Raw genomic sequence first — 23418 nt, forward strand, 5'->3', positions numbered from 1 at the left:
CGCACGTTGGGTACCAAAAATGTTGACGGATGTGCACAAAACCAAACGTTTAGACAGTGCATTGACTTTCCTTGAGCGGTACCAGAACGACAGTGATGATTTCTTAAGCCAAATTGTTACGGGCGATGAAACATGGGTGGCCTACGTCACACCAGAATCAAAGCAACAGTTCATCGAATAGCGGAAATCGGATTCACCCTGAAAAGTGAAGTTTAAGCAAACAATTTCTGCCTGGAAAATCATGTGCACAGTTTTTTGGGACAGAAAAGGAGTATTGCTTGTGGAATTTCTGCATCGTAATGAGACAATCAATGCAGCAGCTTACTATAAGACATTGCACAATCTGCACCGTTCAATTCAGAACTAAATACGTGGCAAGTTGAGCAAGGGTATCGTTTTGCTGCAAGGGCATTGTTTTGCTGCAAGACAATACCCGTCCGCATGTAGCGAATCAGACCAAAGATCTCATCACATCTTTTCGATGGGAAACTCTAGATCATCCTCCTCCGTACAGCCCCGATCTTGGGCCCAGTGACTACCAATTGTTCGTGCACTTGAAGAAACACCTGGGCGGTCAGCGTTTCAAGACGATGACGAAGTCAAAATAGTGGTGATGCAGTGGTTAATAAGTCAGGTGGCAGACTTCTATGAGGAGGGTATTCAAAAACTGGTACAACGTTATGACAAGTACCTCAGTATTGACGGAAATTATGTAGAAAAGTAGATTAAGGTATAGGCTTTCATGTAAAAATAAAATCGTTGAGATATCTTAGCACGTCTTTTTTTAATTTCAAAACTGTACTTACTTAAAAAACACGCCTCGTATAACAAGGTACTCGTCGAGTGCGAGGCCGCAAGCTCAATCTTCATTAATGCTAATTTTAAAGAATTGTGTTAACAGTTATGACAGGAAAATATTAGCTGCTAATGACTCACCATGTGCATCAGTAGGGCTACAGAAATTGAGTGTCTGGGAGGTGCTGAGATGAACCTTCTATGAGATGTATGTATTATACTTCACAAAATGGACATTAGTCGAAATTCAACAAATGTACAAAAAAAAAACCATTAATTTGTACCATGAACACCCACAGTGATCGCTAAGGTTCGCACCATCAAGATTGAAGGCGAACTCTTGGGAGTTACAAACCGTGCAGGACGTTCAACTAGGTATCAAGTCTTAAAGAATGCGTGTAGAATCATGTTGGTGTAACAACGTGATGAGATCTGACGGAATGGCATGCAACAGAATGAGAAACAGTCTGTTGTGGAGCTTATCGTGAATCTGGCTGTCTTTTAGTGTTTAGCTGCAGATAGTGCGATAACATGTTTTATAGACACAGAAAAAAAAGTGTCCAGAAGCTGAATTCGTTCAGTGGTTCCAGGTGGTATCAACCGCAACGGTACATACTTTTCAGGAGGCATACAGGGTGCATCAAAAAAATGTATACATACTTTGAAGCGTCAAGGAAAATTTATTTCCCGTTCTACAATGTTAAATTTCTGGAAATGGAAAGCCTAAAGTCCAATTGGAAAAATAAATGTACTTTGCAAATGTGATTAATGTTCGAACTGGTGGTCTTCAGCATAAATACATTTCTGAGTACGAGTCACCACTGATTCCGTACATCGTACCAAAGTGTCCAATGAGATTTCTGCGCACACCGCCTGAATCTCATTCCAAAGTGTGTCCAGGTTACGTGGTTTACGTTTGTACACCTTATCTTCTACTGTGCCCCATAAGAAGAAATCCAGCGGCGTGAGGTCTGGAGAGCTTGCAGGTAACTCGATTGGTCCCCTGTGTCCTATCCACTGGCCTGGCACATTGCGATCCAGGTATGCTCGTACGTCCCTATGATAGTGTGGCGGGGTGCCATCTTGTTGGAAATTAAACTCATCATTACCGTATAATGCATGAATGGCAGGGAATATGGAGTCAGCAAGAATTGTTAGGTACATTTCTCCAGTAACAGTACCTGCAAAGAGGAAAGGCCCAATGAGTCCCCTTGCAGACAAACCACACCACACATTTACACCAGGCAAATTCACAGCCTTTTCAACTGTAATGTGAGGATTATCTTCAGCCCAGTACACACAATTGTGCCTATTGACAGTTTCATTGAGTTAGAATCGGGCTTCATCCGACCAAATTATGCTACCCATAAATCCCGGTTCACGTCTCACCATCTCCTGAACCCATTCACAAAATTCTAACCTTCGATCTGGATCGTCGTCACTTAGCTGTTGCACCAGCCTTTGAATGTACACACGAAACTTGCCTTTCTTCAGAATGCGTAGCACACTACTAGCACTTACATTACTCTCACGTGCCGCTTGCCATGAAGATTTTCGAGGCGAACACTGAAACAGTTCCAAGACCGCAGTTGTGGAATCATCACTTGTAGCTGTAGGAGGTCGCCCTGATCGACCTTTATGCACATCACACACTGTCCCATGAATTTCGAATTTGTCTCGTAGGTGTGTAATTGTTAACCTTGAAGGTGGTTCTGTACCACACTCACTTCTCCACTGTCTTCGAACCGCAGCTACTCGTACATTCTCAATCTTCCAGTACCACTTAATTATCGGCTTCCGCGCTTCAAAGCTCAAACGTACGTCCGCCATGTTGCAGTTACTTCCTTGCCACTGCTGCCACCTGTTGGAGAAACATAACATTACTTTCTCACAGATATTTAACCTTGTAGAACGGGAAATAAATTGTCTATGACAGTTAAAAGTGTGTATACATTTTTTTGACACACACTGTATTTTGCCCTAAAGGAGTATGAATTTTTACGAAGACCAAGAATCAATCAAAATCAAGTTATTTTGGCCAGCTACTGGCCAAAAGCAGTACTCATACCATAGTTGTAGTTCTCTTACGCCCATTTTCCTGCTCTTTCTTGCTCTGACGTAAATATATCCCACTGGCCTTGCAAGATGACGCACACAAGAAAGAATCGTAGGGGGCAGAGTACCTCCAACTTCTTGAATCACAATAAATAACTTCCTAGCCAATGTACCATCCAGATTAACAGAAGACGTAATTGTATACGAATGCTTTAAGGCATTGATGTTAACGAACAGCCTGTTGGCTTCTGTCTCAGGTTCTTTTGCCGACGTTCACCTGATGATTTTTCTGTTGTTTCGCGAGGAAAAGTGGCTGGTATTGTCAAAGCTTCACCCTCCACTGTTGGTGGTGGACTGGAGCCGAGCTCACGGCCGCAGCCTATATGTACCTGGCGCCAACTAACTGCAACGGTCGTTCGCTGCGGTAGGGGAACCAGGATCCGTTTACCTTGAGGCTTTCTTCTTTCTTGTTGAATCAACAAGCTAGCAACCATGGGAATATTAAAATGATCCCCATTATAGTTCATTACTTTGATCAAAGGAACGGAGGACTGCAAACTAAACTTATGAATATAGAAAGTAGACCAAATGAAACTGCAGAAACTATTTCAAAATATATCACTGATACGCTTAACAAGTTTAAAATTAAGGACAAATGTGTGGCGTTTAGTGCTGATAATTGCAACACAATGTTTGGTGGCCTTAAAAGAGGTGATGGAAATAATGTATTTGCTAATCTAAAGAGGGTACTTAACAAGATATTGGTTGGAGTGGGATGGGAACTGACCTCCTTGAAATTCACTTACAAAGATTAATAACTAAAATATATAATCATTTTTCGATATACATTGTCCGTGTAGAGTGACTAAAGAAATTTTGTGATTTTGTCGAAATAGAGTACCAACAACTTCTCAGCCATAGCAAGACTCGATGGCTGTCACTATTTCCAGCCATTCAGAGACTTACAGAGATGTTTCCCGCTCTTAAATCCTTCTTTCTGTCACAAAACAAACCTCCAACAATCCTAAAGAACTTTTTTATGGACCCTGTCAATGAGCTCTATCTGTGGCATATCCAATTTTTTCATAATTATATATAATATATATAATTTTTATATAATATAATATATAATTTTTATATAATATATATAATTTTTTCATAATTATATTAGTATCTTAGAAAAGGAAGAAAAATCCCTTCTCGATCTCATGAATGTACTGTATTCCCTTCGTGGTGTTCTTCCGCACAGAAAAGATGAAAATTTTATATCTTTGAGTGTGAAAGAAATATTGTTTCAAATGGAAAATGATGATTATGCTTTGAAGGTGAAGGATTTTAAGTGGCATGTTGGTACCCTTTATGAAGAATGTTTGGAGTACCTGAATATGTGGATGGAACCATTTCGTGAATTTTCTTGTTTTAAGTGGCTTGATTTTTCAGATATATCGTGGTCTTACGTGGAAGAATCAATCAAATTTTTGTTGAATAAATATATTAAGATTGACGATGAAAAGTGCTTTGATCAGTTTTCCAGTTTAAAAAAATTCATAGCTACATATGATGGAAAATTAGAACTGGCCCATAAGAAGTGGTGCAAGTATGTTGAGTCGTGTAGCAGTGAGGAACAGTTTAGCGAGTTAATTAAAATTGCACAGTTCTTCTTCGCCATAATGCTTGTGTGGAGAGGTTGTTCTCCTTAATAGAGGCACAGTGGACAAATTAGAAAAATAGACTCACTATTGACACTGTAAAGGGGACTGCAATGGTGAAATTTAATTTTAGAAATTTGAATTGCAAGAACTTTAAATGTTTGTGTCAAGAAAAGAAACTTTTGAAAAAGATTCAGTCAAATGAAAAATACGTAGATGTGTGAGATGTGTGTAATGTTTTTATTTTTTTTCTTATGTAATAAATTTAAGAAATAAAAAGTGTCCTCTTCTTTCATCCTAAAATATGGAAAAAGTCCTCTTTTTGGCATTTCGAAATCTGGTAACCCTATTGATGATGTTATTCTCGTATTTGTGTATTTCTACAGCTTCTATGAACAAGCGGGTGTGATAGCTCTTCTCTACGGTTAGAACCTCCGTGTCGGTGAATTTTACTACGTGGCCGGTCTCACACAGCGCGTGCTCTGCCACGGCCGATTCCTCCATCTGCCCCTACCTGAAATGTCGCTTGTGTTCTGTAATCCTCATGCTGATTGATCGTCCAATCATTCCATCATAAACTTTTCCCCATGTGCATGGTATGCGGTATATTTCCGGCATTGCAAGGGGGTTCCTTTTATCCTTTGCCGCTTTGAGACATTCTTTGATCTTCTTTGTCGGTCTGTAAATAGTCTTTACGCCGTCTTTGCGCAATATACAACCGATTCTGCCCGTCACTCTCGGAATGGATGGCAGAAAGGCCGTACCCGACATTTGTTTTTCTGCAGTGTCACTTCGCCGAGTGTTTGACTCTGTTATATTTCTAATATAACTTGTGGAGTAACCATTGCTCCTCAGAACACTTTCCAGGTATTGCGTTTCGCGGCTGATGTGCTGCGACTCATGTTCGTCTTGCTCGCGTTACTAACTTATTAATCATGCCTGTATTCTGGCTAGGGTGGTAAGCTACACTCCTGGAAATTGAAATAAGAACACCGTGAATTCATTGTCCCAGGAAGGGGAAACTTTATTGACACATTCCTGGGGTCAGATACATCACATGATCACACTGACAGAACCACAGGCACATAGACACAGGCAACAGAGCATGCACAATGTCGGCACTAGTACAGTGTATATCCACCTTTTGCAGCAATGCAGGCTGCTATTCTCCCATGGAGACGATCGTAGAGATGCTGGATGTAGTCCTGTGGAACGGCTTGCCATGCCATTTCCACCTGGCGCCTCAGTTGGACCAGCGTTCGTGCTGGACGTGCAGACCGCATGAGACGACGCTTCATCCAGTCCCAAACATGCTCAATGGGGGACAGATCCGGAGATCTTGCTGGCCAGGGTAGTTGACTTCCACCTTCTAGAGCACGTTGGGTGGCACGGGATACATGCGGACGTGCATTGTCCTGTTGGAACAGCAAGTTCCCTTGCCGGTCTAGGAATGGTAGAACGATGGGTTCGATGACGGTTTGGATGTACCGTGCACTATTCAGTGTCCCCTCGACGATCACCAGTGGTGTACGGCCAGTGTAGGAGATCGCTCCCCACACCATGATGCCGGGTGTTGGCCCTGTGTGCCTCGGTCGTATGCAGTCCTGATTGTGGCGCTCACCTGCACGGCGCCAAACACGCATACGACCATCATTGGCACCAAGGCAGAAGCGACTCTCATCACTGAAGACGACACGTCTCCATTCGTCCCTCCATTCACGCCTGTCGCGACACCACTGGAGGCGGGTTGCACGATGTTGGGGCGTGAGCGGAAGACGGCCTAACGGTGTGCGGGACCGTAGCCCAGCTTCATGGAGACGGTTGCGAATGGTCCTCGCCGATACCCCAGGAGCAACAGTGTCCCTAATTTGCTGGGAAGTGGCGGTGCGGTGCCCTACGGCACTGCGTAGGATCCTACGGTCTTGGCGTGCATCCGTGCGTCGCTGCGGTCCAGTCCCAGGTCGACGGGCACGTGCACCTTCCGCCGACCACTGGCGACAACATCGATGTACAGTGGAGACCTCACGCCCCACGTGTTGAGCAATTCGGCGGTACGTCCACCCGGCCTCCCGCATGCCCACTATACGCCCTCGCTCAAAGTCCGTCAACTGCACATACGGTTCACGTCCACGCTGTCGCGGCATGCTACCAGTGTTAAAGACTGCGATGGAGCTCCGTATTCCACGGCAAACTGGCTGACACTGACGGCGGCGGTGCACAAATGCTGCGCAGCTAGCGCCATTCGACGGCCAACACCGCGGTTCCTGGTGTGTCCGCTGTGCCGTGCGTGTGATCATTGCTTGTAGAGCCCTTTCGCAGTGTCCGGAGCAAGTATGGTGGGTCTGACACACTGGTGTCAATGTGTTCGTTTTTCCATTTCCAGGAGTGTAGAAATGGTAGTTTTTTGCCGTTTTCTACTTCCATGGTATTTTATGTTGGCATGGAGGCTGTTCAAGTGTCTTAGGAAGTCACCAAGCTGTTCCTCACCATGGCTTCACACAACGAGGGATCATCGACTTATCTGTACCACTCCTTAGGTTTGCAAGGTGCCAAGTCCAGCGCCTGTGTTTCTAAATGCAATATATACAACATTTTCTCATTTCCTTGTTCTGGCTTCTATAACCACATTCACCTCGTTATGTTCACTTTATGTACGAGGGTACTCCAAAAGAAATGCACACTATTTGTTTTAATCCATCTTTTATTCTACATGTTTGAAAGTTTTACAGTGTGTAGATACATCCTTTAGGAACAATATTTTCATTTCTCCACATAATTTCCATCCATCTCAACTGCCTTACACCATCTTGGAACCAGCGCCTGTAGACCCGCACGGTAAAATTCTGGACCAACCTGTTGGAGCCACTGTTTGGCAGCGTGCACAAGGGAGTCATCATCTTCAAACCTTGTCCCACGAAGAGAATCTTTCAGTTTTCCAAAGAGAAGATAGTCACGTGGAGCCAGGTCAGGACTGTAAGGCGGGTGTTTCAATGTTGTCCATCCGAGTTTTGTGATCGCTTCCATTGGTTTTTGACTGACATATGGCCGTGCACTGTCGTGCAACAGCAAAACATCCTGCTTTTGCCGATATGGTCGCACACGTCTCAGTCGAGCTTGAAGTTTCTTCAGTGTCGTCACATATGCATCAGAATTTATGGTGGTTCCACTTGGCAAGATGTCCACAAGCAAGAGTCCGTCGGAATCGAAAAACACCGTAGCCATAACTTTTCCAGCAGAAGGTGTGGTTTTGAATTTTATTTTCTTGGGTGAATTTACATGATGCCACTCCATTGATTGCCTCCTCGTCTCTGCTGAAAAATGTTGGAGCCATGTTTCATCACCTGTCACAATTCTTGCAAGAAATTCATCTCCACCATTCTCGTACTGTTCCAAAAGTTCGCTGCATACCGTTTTTTTTGTTTCTTTGTGAGCCACTATCAACATCCTGGGAACCTACCTGGCACAAACCTTTTTTAACGCCAACACTTTCAGTATTCTGCAGACACTTCCTTCCCCTATCCCAATGTAGCGTGACAATTCGTTCACTGTGATGAGTCTGTCAGCAGTCACCAATTCGTTAACTCTCTGCACATTGTCTGCAGTGCGAGGCCTGCCGCTGCGAGGACAATCCTCAATATTGCCGTGCCCACTTTCGTCACGTAACCTGACTGCCCACCGACTAATTGTACTGCGATCGACAGCAGCATCTCCTTACACCTTTCTCAACCTCTTGTGGATGTTTCCCACTGTCTAATTTTCACAGCACAGGAATTCTATGACAGCACGTTGCTTCTGACGAACGTCAAGTGTGGCATCCATCTTGAAGACATGCAGTGACTGCGCCACTCACGGGAACAGGTTGAACTAATGGTTCAAATGGCTCTGAGCACTATGGGACTTAACAGCTGTGGTCATCAGTCCCCTAGAACTTAGAACTACTTAAACCTAACTAACCTAAGGACATCACACACATCCATGCCCGAGGCAGGATTCGAACCTGCGACCGTAGCAGTCGCACGGTTCCGGACTGCGCGCCGAGAACCGCGAGACCACCGCGGCCGGCAGGTTGAACTAAGTTTGAAAAGAAGCGGGAAGAATGTATCTACACACTGTAAAACTTTCACACATGCAGAATGAAAACTGTATTTTTACAAAAATAGTGTGCAATTCTTTTGGAGTGACCCTCATATGTTTCAGCTTTTTGGATTGTGAACATCTTTCGTTGTGTTTTTGTGAATGTGTCAGAATGTCTCTTGCCCAGCCTTCTATTCAACTGAGTTTTCCTATGTATGCAACTGTTTCTCCATCCCTTCTGCCCCTTCCCCCTCCACCCCCTCTCTCTCTCTGTATGTGTGCGTAATTTTTTTTTTACCTTTGGGTGTGTGAAGGTGGTGCTCTTTTTTTTTTTATTTTTGCGTCCACATTTTTAGTAATTTTCGACATTTGCAGGTAACACGAGAAAAGAACATTGTGAAACGATAGTGTAAGATTTCTAGAGTGGAGATCCATCTGACATTTGTAGCTGCAAAGACAAAAAAGTAAAGCTCACAGGAGATGTTCAAATGTGTGTGAAATCTTAAGGGGCTTAACTGCTTAGGTCATCAGTTCCTAAACTTACACACTACTTAACCTAAATTATCCTAAGGACTGACACACACACCCATGCCCGAGGGAGGACGCGAACCTCCGTTGGGATCAGCCGCACAGTCCATGACTGCAGCGCCTTAGACCGCTCGGCTAATCCAACGCGGCTCACAAAAGATGAGGAGGAAATGAAACCTTATGGGTTGAGAGGGTATGTGACGTTATTTCTGTGAATACAAACTCGAGTTACATTTATAAAGAACTTGCTAACATGACTCAAGACATCAGCATGATGTTGCATCCCATCTAGTCTGGAGGCATGCACTGACTCGACTGGGAATGATGTCACTATCTGTTCTGCTCTCTCCTGACGCAAGATAATGCAGAGCTGTTGTAACTACTCCTCGATATCCTGGATGCTGGCACTGGGACGCACTTAATGTCCGAGCTTGGTCCTCTACATTTACTGTAGCGGACAGACTTGGGGATTCTGCTGGCGACAGGGATACCTCAACAGGCAACAGACAGTTCATAGAGATACGTAGCATATGTGGACGAGCATCGCAGCGTTCATAAATGTCACCACGATACTGTTGCAAGATATCCTGATGTACCACTGAGCGCCGGCCGTGGTGGCCGAGCGGTTCTAGGCGCTTCAGTCTGGAACCGCGCGACCGCTACGGTCGCAGGTTCGAATCCTGCCTCTGGCATGGATGTGTGTGATGTCCTTAGGTTAGTTAGGTTTAAGTAGTTGTAAGTCTAGGGGACTGATGACCTCAGAAGTTAAGTCCCATAGTGCTCAGAGCCATTTTGTACCACTGAGTCGTCAGAGTTACCTCAATCACTATCATCCGTGACCCGGAGCTTCACACCGTGACGCGGGGGTAACACCGTTGTTGTACTTACTTACTTATTCTTGCGACACAAACCGCAGCCGGTCCTTGGCTTCACTCAGTCCAGCCTCCCACACTTTGCTGTCATCTGCATCTTCATTTCCCAGACCCATTATCCTTCCATCTCATTCTCGGCAGTCGCAGTAGTCTCATTTCTTCAGCTTCTCCATCTATTACATCCTTTATTACCATTCAAATAACTTACGGGTTTGCTGCCGGGTGACGACGCCGACCACCGCCGATATTTCGACAGGAGCACACCCTGCCATTCTCAAGGCACAACTGCAAGGAGGAAGCAATGTGCAAGGGAATTTAATACCTCGGTTCACAGAGGAGAAACAAGGAAGATACCACACACAGAACAAGTAACCGCAAAGTCAACACACAACTAAAGATAACCAACATCAGAAATATCGATAGTGACTGTTAATCAACAGGTGAGTTAGCACTAATTCTGTCCCTCTGTTTTTTGATGAGAGACAGAGCCGGATTCCAAGGAGTATTTAAACAAAATCCAACATCTCTGTGGCTGGCTCTGAGCACTATGGGACTCAACTGCTGAGGTCATTAGTCCCCTAGAACTTAGAACTAGTTAAACCTAACTAACCTAAAGACATCACAAACATCCATGCCCGAGGCAGGATTCGAACCTGCGACCGTAGCGGTCTTGCGGTTCCAGACTGCAGCGCCTTTAACCGCACGGCCACTTCGGCCGGCCAACATCTCTGTTTATAAGGTTGCTTGATAGTTTGATTTTAACAGCTCCCTTAATAACACTATCCCAATAGCTGGACGTGCAAGCCAGAATCTCCGTGTTGTTGTATTCCATAGGATGACCGGTGTCAAGGTAATGTTCTGCAACAGCGGATTTGCTCGGCTGTTGTAAGCGTGTGTGACGCTTATGTTCAATACACTGGTCTTCCACAGTCCTGATTGTCTGACCAATATATGACATGCCATAACTGCAAGGAATACACCAGCCTTACGCAAACCAAGATCATCTTTTACGGACCCAACAGGGCCTTAATCTTAGAAGGTGGTCGAAAAACACATTTCACATCATATTTACGCAAAATACGGCCAATCCTGTTGGAAATGCTTCCTGCGTAAGGCAAAAAGGCCGTTGACTTAGGTGCCACTTCGTTGCTATCGTCACTCACCCGTTGCACAGAAGGCTGATAGCATAACGCACGTTTGATCTGCCTCTCTCTATACCCATTCTGACGAAAGGTGACTTCGAGATGCGATAGCTCAGCTGCCAAACTTTCAATTCGCCGGGAAAAGTTATGGTCTCACTTTATTACCGTGTTCTCCCCTCTCCTCCTCACATCCCCGTACCATCTTAGTCTCTTAATTTTCACACTCGCTACGACGTCAGGCAGTGTGTATAACTGTCTGAGTACTCTGTTTTTCCTTATTCTCCGCTGTTCATTTTCTTTCACTGGTCCATATATTTTTCTCAGTACTTTATTTGCAAAAGTGATGGGTTTTTTTCTTTGTTTTCTTTGCCAGGGTCCATGTAACGCCGTTGTTGTGCTTCTCCAAAACTGGGGCCTCTATCCAGGTGGTTGCCATACTCGCCACCAAACCACCTTCAGCTTGAAATACCATTCACTGATACTGATGTAGAGCTAGGTTCCATCTTAAGCAGATACGTTAGGTGACTCGCATCTGCAGGGAGATAAAATTCTAGTTCGCCGAACGTGGGGCTCGAACATAAGACCCTGAGATTAAAAGTCTCACGGTCTACCTACTTTTTTCCCTCAATTCTACCCTCACAACCCATCCATATGCTCAGCTTTTTGCTTTAGGTTTTTTGTGTTGAAAATGTATAACATAATGTAATACTGGCCCTCTCTCGACGAAACCTTCCGAATCTCCGTCTCCGCCGGCATTGGTAACTTCGTGTCTCTTCACTGTCTGATATTTGCCGGCCGTTGTGTCCGAGCGGTTCTAGGCGCTTCAGTCCGGAACCGCTCTGCCACTACGGTCGCAGGTTCGAATCCTGCCTCGGGCATGGATTTGTGTGATGTCCTTAGATTAGTTAGGTTTAAGTAGTTCTAAGTCTAGGTGACTGATGACCTCAGATGTTAAGTCCCATAATCTTAGAGCCATTTAAACCATTTGTCTGATATTTCTGGTGTCTCATCGTAATTTCTACCGGCGCCCAGCGAAACTGTGAAGTTCGTCTTCTTAGGCTACCTTGTCTTCACCCCGGTGTATTTCCGTCTAGTTATTGTGCCGTTTTCCTTCCTGTTCTTCCCGCAGTCGTTTTCTATAACTTCTACGCTCTCCAGTTCGTTAGCGGTTCCATAATTACTTTTATGAGAAAGTCTGAGTATATGATTCGTTTAAGTCGATAGTGCTGCGTTTCCAGATATGATCAAAATTACCGCACACTATGTTCCACACTGGAGAGAATATAATATATTGCCTGTCCTTTCAGCCAATTGATGGCGTTTCTCTTCGCATTAGAGTAAAGATCATCTTCCGGGAATAATAGACTATTAAGGGTTACTGCGCGTGGTGACTTATGTTGGAGAAATGCTAAGAGGTGCTGACTGCTTTCCATATTTCGTGCGCCCTTCTACATACAAATTGCCGGCTGCGGTGGCCGAGCGGTTCTAGGCGGTTCAGTCCGGAACCGTGCGACTGCTACGGTCGCAGGTTCGAATCCTGCCTCGGGCATGGATGTGTGTGATGTCCTTAGGTTAGTTCGGTTTAAGTAGATCTAAGTTCTAGGGGACTGATAACCTCAGATGTTAAGTCCCATAGTGCTCAGTGCCATTTAAACCATTTGAATATACAAATTGATGTTCATCAGTATCTCGCTCGTGACAGGTTTCACAGAGAGGTCACTGTGCCAAATATATTGCTTGCAATCGCGACTTTGTAGGGAGATTCCTACTGACCACATAATACCACAAGGCTCTCGCACTCTTTAGCAAATTTGGGCGATGGATGCTTGTGCATATCGACCTCCAGGTACTTATTTTCTTGGCACGCGCCGTGATCAGATATTTTTACACTGCTCGGACTGTGGCAAGATGCCTCTCAGGCATTCCCCTGCTGGTGTAGCTGTATTGAATCAAACAATATTTCAGATGTCATTTGGCATGTGGTCAGGTCATTTGGTATGTGGTGAACGTCCACTTATACTACAGGGTTGGAAGGCATTATTTAGTTCAATAAAAAAGTGACGATACTATTTGGCGAAAGTTTCCACCTATTGTATGTCGAAGTTATATACAGAGCCCTTGTTTGTATGTACGTCAGTGAGGTTTAGTCCGCTTACTGCAGTTGAAAGAGTCAACGTATTTGACCTTGAAAATGTGGCCGCAGTTGACAAAGTTTAATTTAGATATGAGATAAACGTTCACCAAGGCCATCCGTTGTAGTTCGTCCAGGGATTAGAGGCTATGTTCACATATACAGGCGCATACTTTATTAAGTAAATCTTTGTAATTGACTACAACCATGCATCGAATGTCTCGAGTGAATTTCACTCCCAGGCACTTCATGACCGTGATCTCCTTTATTTGTCCTTGTACAGGAGCTCCTACACCACTGGTCATTAAAACTGCTACACCACGAAGATGATGTGCTACAGACGCAAAACTTAACCGTCAGGAAGAAGATGCTGTGAAATACAAATGATTAGCTTTTCAGAGAATTCACACAAAGTTGGCACCAGTGGCGACATCTACAGCGTGCTGACATGAGTAAAGTTTCCAACCGATTTCTCATGCACAAACTGCAGTTGACCGGCGTTGCCCGGTTAAACGTTGTTGTGATACCTCGTGTAAGGAGGAGAAATGCGTACCATCACGTTTCCGACTTTGGTAAAGGTCGGATTGTATGTAGCCTATCGCGATTGCGGTTTATCGTATCGCGAAATTGCTGCTCGCGTTGGTCGAGATCCAATGACTGTTAGCAGAATATGGAATCGGTGGGTTCAAGAGGGTAATACGGAACGCCGTGCTGGATCCCAACGGCCTCGTATCACTAGCAGTCGAGATGACAGGCATCTCATCCGCATGGCTGTAACGAATCGTGCAGCCACGTCTCGATCCCTGAGTCAACAGATGGGGACGTTTGCAAGACGACAACCATCTGCACGAAGAGTTCGCAGACATTTGCAGCAGCATGGACTATAAGCTCTGAGACCATGGCTGCGGTTACCCTTGACGCTGCATCACAGACAGGAGCGCCTGCGATGGTGTACTCAACGACGAACCTGGGTGCAAGAATGGCAAAACGTCATTTTTTTCGGATGAATCCAGGTTCTGTTTACAGCATCATGATGGTCGCATCCGTGTTTGGCGACATCGCGGTGAACGCACATTGGTAGCGTGTATTCGTCATCGCCATACTGGCGTATCACCTAGCGTGATGGTATGGGGTGCCATTGGTTACAGGTCTGGTCACCTCTTTTTCGCACTGACGGCACTTTGAACAGTGGACGTTACATTTCAGATGTGTTACGACCCGTGACTCTACCCTTCATTCGATCCCTGTGAAACCCTACATTTCAGCAGGATAATGCACGACCGCATATTGCAGGTCCTGTACGGGCCTTTCTGGTTACAGAAAATGTTTGAGTGCTGCCCTGGCCAGCACATTCTCCAGATCTCTCACCAATTGAAAACGTCTGGTCAATGGTGGCCGAGTAACTGGCTCGTCGCAATACGCCAGTCACTACTCTTGATGAACTGTTGTATCGCGTTGAAGCAGCATGGGCAGCTGTACCTGTAAACGCCAATCAAGCTCTGTTTGACTGAATGCCCAGGCGTATCAAGGCCGTTATTACGGCCAGAGGTGGTTGTTCTGGGTACTGATTTCTCAGGATCTATGCACCCAAATTGCGTGAAAATGTGATCACATGTCAGTTGTAGTATAATATATTTGTCCAATGAATACCCGTTCATCATCTGCATTTCTTCTTGGTGTAGCAATTTTAATGGCCAGTAGTGTAGTTTGTGGGCAATATTCAGGACACCGGACTTCATCACATTTGAGTTAGCTCTCGCCAGCTTCCTATACTGCTCTACTGTGCCCATCACCGTTTGTATATGAGTGGTGATTTTGACTAGTAAGGCCACGTCATCTGTGTAGGCGCGACAGACGAACTTATGACTCCGCGTCAAGAGTCCCTGGAGTTGTCTGTCCAACGTAGTTAACAATGGCTCAATGGCTGTAAGACAAATAGAGCAGTTGCCTTGGGGCATCCTTGTCTAACTGAGCTATTGACTGTTATCGACCGAGCAGTCGACCGTTTATCAATGCTGTGAACTGCGAGTTTGGCTGAAGACGTTCAATGATTGTGACGCAACGTTGTGGGAAGTTCATTGCCTGTATGGTTTTCAGTAAATACTCTTAGTTTATCCTGTTAAAGGCTTTGTCAAAATCTATGGTGATTATGTCGCAATAACCACTCCGGGTATCGTGAATGCGGAACTCTTTACCGACACTGGTTTGTTTCCGGACTGTGACTGTGTTCAGCCTCCCAGCCTCCCAGCTGTAATCTTAGCAAATACCTTTTAGTCACTGTTAAGGAGGTTTAATGGACGGTAATGTTGTGAGGATTTTTCCATTGGCGCTTTAGGAACCGGTATGATTATGCACACGCTAAAATTTTGTGAGATGTCGTTGTTTCGGCCCATCAATTCATGGCATGTACACGTTAGTTTCGGTAACACTTGATGTTTTAATTTGCGATAGAACATCAGTGTACCATTTGGCGCGGGTGAGTTGTTCTTTGGCATTTCATCAGCTCATCGTCCACTTCCTCGTCCGTCAATTCAACCTGCAAACTACACTACTGGCCATTAAAATTGCTTCACCAAGAAGAAATGTAGATGATAAACGGGTATTCATTGGACAAAAATATTATACTAGAACTGACATGTGATTACAGAACAACCACCTCTGGCCGTAATAACGGCCTTGATACGCCTGGGCATTCAGTCAAACAGAGCTTGGATGGCGTGTACAGGTACAGCTGCCCATGCAGCTTCAACACGATACCACAGTTCATCAAGAGTAGTGACTGGCGTATTGTGATGAGCCAGTTACTCGATCACCATTGACCAGACGTTTTCAATTGGTGAGAGATCTGGAGAATGTGCTGGCCAGGGCAGCAGTCAAACATTTTCTGTATCCAGAAAGGCCCGTACAGGACCTGCAATATGCGGTCGTACATTATCCTACTGAAATGTGGGGTTTCGCAGGGATCGAATGAAGGGTAGACCCACGTATCGCAACACATCTGAAATGTAACGTCCACTGTTCAAAGTGCCGTCAATGTGAACAAGAGGTGACCGAGACGTGTAACCAACGGCACCCGGTACCATCACGCCGGGTGATACGCCAGAATGGCGATGACGAATACACGCTTCCAATGTGCGTTCACCGCGATGTCGCCAAACACGGATGCGACCATCATGATGCTGTAAACAGAACCTGGATTCATCCGAAAAAATGACGTTTTGCCATTCGTGCACCCAGGTTCGTCGTTGAGTGCATCATCGCAGGCGCGCCAGTCTGTGATGCAGCGTCAAGGGTAACCGCAGCCACGGTCTCGGAGCTGATAGTCCAAGCTGCTGCAAACGTCGTGGAACTGTTCTCGCAGATGGTTGCTGTCATGCAAACGTCCCCATCTGTTGACTCAGGGATCTAGACGTGGCTGCACGATCCGTTACAGCCATGCGCATAAGATGCCTGTCATCTCGACTGCTAGTGATACGAGGCCGTTGGGATCCAGCACGGCGTTCCGTATTACCCTCCTGAACCCACCGATTCCATATTCTGCTAACAGTCATTGGATCTCGACCAAAGCGGGCAGCAATGCCGCGATACGATAAACCGCAATCGCGACAGGCTATAATCCGACCTTTATCAAAGTCAGAAACATGATGGTACGCATTTCTCCTCCTTACACGAGGCGTCACAACAACGTTTCACCAGGCAACGCCGGTCAACTGCTGTTTGTGTAGGAGAAATCGGTTGGAAGTTTTGCTCATGTCAGCACGTTGTAGGTGTCGCCACCGGCGCCAACTTTTTGTGAATGATCTGAAAAGCTAATCATTTGCATATCACAGCATCTTCGTCCTGACGGTTAAATTTCGCGTCTGTAGCACGCCATCTTCGTGGTGTGTCAATTTTAATGGCCAGTAGTGTATTTTCTCTGGCTGGTCGATCGTGCAGGTTATAGCCGACAGTAGGCTTCCATCGCCGCCCAGTACAGAGGCGTAGCAGAACAGAGCGTGTCATAATATCGCTTCAGCTCAGCTTTAATCTCTTGCTGTTGCATCGGGATTCGTGCGTCTGCCATTCGTAATTCGGTGACGAGCTTCCTGCGGCTACCCATTCACTCCTTAATCGCCTGACATGTGGATGGTTGTTCGGTTGAGACACCGTTTCGTTATCGCTCTGTAATCTGGCACAATTATAATTTTTTCCGTGTTAACTTTGTAATCGTGGCCTTTGCCCGTTGTATTTTCTGGTGAGTGTCGACGACCGACGCCTCTGGCCGGAATAAGTCACGGAGGACCTGTAAATAAAATATAGAAATTCACTGTTCGTTTGTACCATTCCATTCTCTCACTGGAATGTCTCATGAGGACCTTCCTGATCGGCAGTTTTGCACAATTTGTTCAAATGTTCAAATGTGTGGAATCTTATGGGACTTAACAGCTAAGGTCATCAGTTCCTAAGCGTACACACTACGTAACCTAAATTATCCTAAGGACAAACACACACACACCCATGCCCGAGGGAGGACTCGAACCTCCGACGGGATCTTACACAATTTAACCATCGCCCTAACGCTGATGTATACTGAGGAAACTTCCTTTCACAAACTGTCCATGTCGTGTGAAATATTTCATGGCATTCCGGTTCGTCCAAATGCGAGGCGTTCAAATTTCTGTATCCACTCTCATGGTACGTCTCTTGTCTTTGCAGATTGACTGTACAAATGTACGCCGTGTGATCATAAAAAACTGTCAAGCATATCTCTGGCTGTAAAATTTCGTGACTTAAGACAGGTGTCACGTAACTCCTGTCAAGTCTGCTTGCTGAATGGTTGGTGATGTGCTTAAATCTTGTCAGATCGCCATTTTCGTGCTCCCAAGTATCAATCAAACGCACGTCTCGATGAGAGTTGCTAATTCCTGGCTATTGTTATGCGATATCTGGTCTTTCGATCTTTCGGGGACAGACGCCACAGTAGTCAACCCCCCAAGATAATGCGGTCGTAAGCGCCAAAGAATAAGGGGGCCACTTCTTCATTGAAAAATTCCGCCCTTGTACGTCTAGAGCCCGAAGGTACGTTGATGTAGCGTGTGTCCTGGCATGGTGAGCGCAATACCTCGGACTCGTGCCAGGTACTTCACGTCTTTCACGACAATTCCTTCTTTTGTAAGTACTGCTGCTGTGTGCAATTCTTGGACGAGTCAAGGCTATACAGGGTGGTCCATTGATCGGGACCGGGCCATATATCTCATGAAATAAGCGTCAAACGAAAAAACTACAAAGAACGAAACTTGTCTAGCTTGAAGGGGGAAACCAGATGGCGCTATGGTTGGCCCGCTAGATGGCGCTACCATGGGTCAAACGGATATCAGCTGCGTTTTTTAAAATAGGAACCCCCATTTTTTATTACATATTCGTGTAGTACGTAAGGAAGTATGAATGTTTTAGTTGGACCACTTTTTTCGCTTTGTGATAGATGGCGCTGTAATAGTCACAAACGTATAAGTACGTCGTATCACGTAACATTCCGCCAGTGCGGACGATATTTACTTCGTGATACGTTACCCGTGTTACAATGCACCGTTTACCAATTGCGGAAAAGGTCGATATCGTGTCGATGTATGGCTATTATGATCAAAATGCCCAACGGGCGTGCGCTGTGTATGCTGCTCGGTATCCTGGACGACATCATCCAAGTGTCCGGACCGTTCGCCGGATAGTTAGGTTATTTAAGGAAACAGGAAGTGTTCAGCCACATGTGAAACGTCAACCACGACCTGCAACAAATGTTGATGCCCAAGTAGGTGTTATAGCTGCTGTCGCGGCCAATCTGCACATCAGTAGCAGACAAATTGCGCGAGAATTTGGAATCTCAAAAACGTCGGTGTTGAGAATGCTACATCAACATCGATTTCACCCGTACCATATTTCGATGCACCAGGAATTGCATGGCGACGACTTTGAACGTCGTGTACAGTTCTGCCACTGGGCACAAGAGAAATTACGGGACGATGACAGATTTTTTGCACGCGTTCTGTTTAGCGACGAAGCGTCATTCACCAACAGCGGTAACGTAAACCGGCATAATATGCACTATTGGGCAACGGAAAATCCACGATGGCTGCGACAAGTGGGACATCAGCGACCTTGGCGGGTTAATGTATGGTGAGGCATTATGGGAGGAAGAATAATTGGCCCCCATTTTATCGATGGCAATCTAAATGGTGCAATGTATACTGATTTCCTACGTAATGTTACTACAAGATATTTCACTGCATGACAGACTGGCGATGCACTTCAAACTTGATGGATGTCCGTCACATATTTCGCGTAAGGTTGAAGCGGTATTGAACAGCATATTTCATGACAGGTGGATTGGTCTTCGAAGCCTCATACCATGGTCCGCACGTTCACCGGATCTGACGTCCTCGGATTTCTTTCTGTGGGGAAAGTTGAAGGATATTTGCTATCGTGATCCAACGGCAACGCCTGACAACATGCGTCAGCGCATTGTCAATGCATGTGCTAACATTACGGAAGGCGAACTACTCGCTGTTGAGAGGAATGTCGCTACACGTATTGCCAAATGCATTGACGTTGACGGACATCATTTTGAGCATTTATTGCATTAATGTGGTATTTACAGGTAATCACGTTGTAACAGCATGCGTTCTCAGAAATGATAAGTTCACAAAGGTACATGTATCATATTGGAACAACCAAAATAAAATGTTCAAACGTACCTAAGTCCTGTATTTTAATTTAAAAGACCTACCTGTTACCAACTGTTCGTCTAAAATTGTGAGCCATTAAAAAATGGGGGTTCCTATTTAAGAAAACGCAATTGATATTCGTTTGTCCTATGGTAGCGTCCCCCCCCCCCCCCCCCCCCCATGAACCATGGACCTTGCCGTTGGTGGGGAGGTTTGCGTGCCTCAGCGATACAGATGGCCGTACCGTAGGTGCAACCACAACGGAGGGGTATCTGTTGAGAGGCCAGACAAACATGTGGTTCCTGAAGAGGGGCAGCAGCCTTTTCAGTAGTTGCAGGGGCAACTTTCTGGATGATTGACTGATCTGGCCTTGTAACATTAACCAAAACGGCCTTGCTGTGCTGGTACTGCGAACGGCTGAAAGCAAGGGGAAACTACAGCCGTAATTTCTCCCGAGGACATGCAGCTTTACTGTATGATTAAATGATGATGGCGTCCTCTTGGGTTAAATATTCCGGAGGTAAAATAGTCCCCCATTCGGATCTCCGGGCGGGGACTACTCAAGAGGACGTCGTTATCAGGAGAAAGAAAACTGGCATTCTACGGATCGGAGCGTGGAATGTCAGATCCCTTAATCGGGCAGGTAGGTTAGAAAATTTAAAAAGGGAACTGGATAGGTTAAAGTTAGATATAGTGGGAATTAGTGAAGTTCGGTTGCAGGAGGAACAAGACTTTTGGTCAGGTGATTACAGGGTTATAAATACAAAATCAAATAGGGGTAATGCAGGAGTAGGTTTAATAATGAATAAAAAAAATAGGAGTGCGGGTTAGCTACTACAAACAGCATAGTGAACGCATTATTGTGGCCAAGATAGACACAAAGCCCATGCCTACTACAGTAGTACAAGTTTATATGCCAACTAGCTCTGCAGATGATGAAGAAATTGATGACATGTATGACGAGATAAAAGAAACTATTCAGGTAGTGAAGGGAGACGAAAATTTAATAGTCATGGGTGACTGGAATTCGACAGTAGGAAAAGGGAGAGAAGGAAACATAGTAGGTGAATATGGATTGGGGGGAAGAAATGAAAGAGGAAGCCGCCTTGTAGAATTTTGCACAGAGCATAACTTAATCATAGCTAACACTTGGTTCAAGAATCATGAAAGAAGGTTGTATACCTGGAAGAATCCTGGAGATACTAAAAGGTATCGGATAGATTACATAATGGTAAGACAGAGATTTAGGAACCAGGTTTTAAATTGTAAGACATTTCCAGGGGCAGATGTGGATTCTGACCACAATCTATTGGTTATGAGCTGCAGATTGAAACTGAAGAAACTGCAAAAAGGCGGGAATTTAAGGAGATGGGACCTGGATAAACTGAAAGAACCAAAGGTTGTACAGAGTTTCAGGGAGAGCATAAGGGAACAATTGACAGGAATGGGGGAAAGAAATACAATAGAAGAAGAATGGGTAGCTCTGAGGGATGAAGTAGTGAAGGCAGCAGAGGATCAAGTAGGTAAAAAGACAAGGGCTAATAGAACTCCTTGGGTAACAGAAGAAATATTGGATTTAATTGATGAAAGGAGAAAATACAAAAATGCAGTAAATGAAGCAGGCAAAAAGGAATACAAACGTCTCAAAAATGAGATCGACAGGAAGTGCAAAATGGCTAAGCAGGGATGGCTAGAGGACAAATGTAAGGATGTAGAGGCTTGTCTCACTAGGGGTAAGATAGATACTGCCTACAGGAGAATTAAAGAGACCTTTGGAGAGAAGAGAACCACTTGTATGAATATCAAGAGCTCAGATGGCAACCCAGTTCTAAGCAAAGAAGGGAAGGCAGAAAGGTGGAAGGAGCATATAGAGGGTTTATACAAGGGCGATGTACTTGAGGACAATATTATGGAAATGGAAGAGGATGTAGATGAAGATGAAATGGGAGATAAGATACTGCGTGAAGAGTTTGACAGAGCACTGAAAGACCTGAGTCGAAACAAGGCCCCGGGAGTAGACAACATTCCATTAGAACTACTAGATGGCCTTGGGAGAGACAGTCATGACAAAACTCTACCATCTGGTGGGCAAGATGTATGAGACAGGCGAAATACCCTCGGACTTCAAGAAGAATATAATAATTCCAATCCCAAAGAAAGCAGGTGTTGACAGATGTGAAAATTACCGAACTATCAGTTTAATAAGTCACAGCTGCAAAATACTAACGCGAATTCTTTACAGACGAATGGAAAAACTGGTAGAAGCGGACCTCGGGGAAGATCAGTTTGGATTCCGTAGAAATGTTGGGACACGTGAGGCAATACTAACCTTACGACTTATCTTAGAAGAAAGATTAGGAAAAGGCAAACCTACGTTTCTAGCAATTGTAGACTTAGAGAAAGCTTTTGACAACGTTAACTGGAATACTCTCTTTCAAATTCTGAATGTGGCAGGGGTAAAATACAGGGAGCGAAAGGCTATTTACAATTTGTACAGAAACCAGATGGCAGTTATAAGAGTCGAGGGGCATGAAAGGGAAGCAGTGGTTGGGAAAGGAGTGAGACAGGGTTGTAGCCTCTCCCCGATGTTATTCAATCTGTATATTGAGCAAGCAGTAAAGGAAACAAAAGAAAAATTCGGAGTAGGTATTAAAATTCATGGAGAAGAGGTCAAAACTTTGAGGTTCGCCGATGACATTGTAATTCTGTCAGAGACAGCATAGGACTTGGAAGAGCAGTTGAACGGAATGGACAGTGTCTTGAAAGGAGGATATAAGATGAACATCAACAAAAGCAAAACGAGGATAATGGAATGTAGTCAAATTAAATCGGGTGATGCTGAGGGGATTAGATTAGGAAATGAGGCACTTAAAGTAGTAAAGGAGTTTTGCTATTTAGGGAGCAAAATAACTGATGATGGTCGAAGTAGAGAGGATATAAAATGTAGACTGGCAATGGCAAGGAAATCGTTTCTGAAGAAGAGAAATTTGTTAACTTCGAGTATAGATTTAAATGTCAGGAAGTCGTTTCTGAAAGTATTTGTATGGAGTGTAGCCATGTATGGAAGTGAAACATGGAAACTATTTTGGACACGAAGAGAATAGAAGCTTTCGAAATGTGGTGCTACAGAAGAATGCTGAAGATAAGGTGGGTAGATCACGTAACTAATGAGGAGGTATTGAATAGGATTGGGGAGAAGAGAAGTTTGTGGCACAACTTGACTAGAAGAAGGGATCGGTTGGTAGGACATGTTTTGAGGCATCAAGGGATCACAAATTTAGCATTGGAGGGCAGCGTGGAGGTTAAAAATCGTAGACGGAGACCAAGAGATCAATACACTAAGCAGATTCAGAAGGATGTAGGTTGCAGTAGGTACTGGGAGATGAAGAAGCTTGCACAGGATAGAGTAGCATGGAGAGCTGCATCAAACCAGTCTCAGGACTGAAGACCACAACAACAACAACATGGCAGCGC

The 23418-nt window shown here is 44.8% G+C and overlaps 1 protein-coding gene across 1 annotated transcript in view; it reads left to right on the forward strand.

Moving 5' to 3' along the window:
- Positions 1 to 23418, forward strand: part of LOC126470879 (serine-rich adhesin for platelets) — a 479197-nt gene that overhangs the window by 224007 nt on the left and 231772 nt on the right. The window lies entirely within an intron of this gene.

Source organism: Schistocerca serialis, chromosome 3 (genome assembly GCF_023864345.2).
Source record: "Schistocerca serialis cubense isolate TAMUIC-IGC-003099 chromosome 3, iqSchSeri2.2, whole genome shotgun sequence".
NCBI classification, from domain to species: domain Eukaryota; kingdom Metazoa; phylum Arthropoda; class Insecta; order Orthoptera; family Acrididae; genus Schistocerca; species Schistocerca serialis.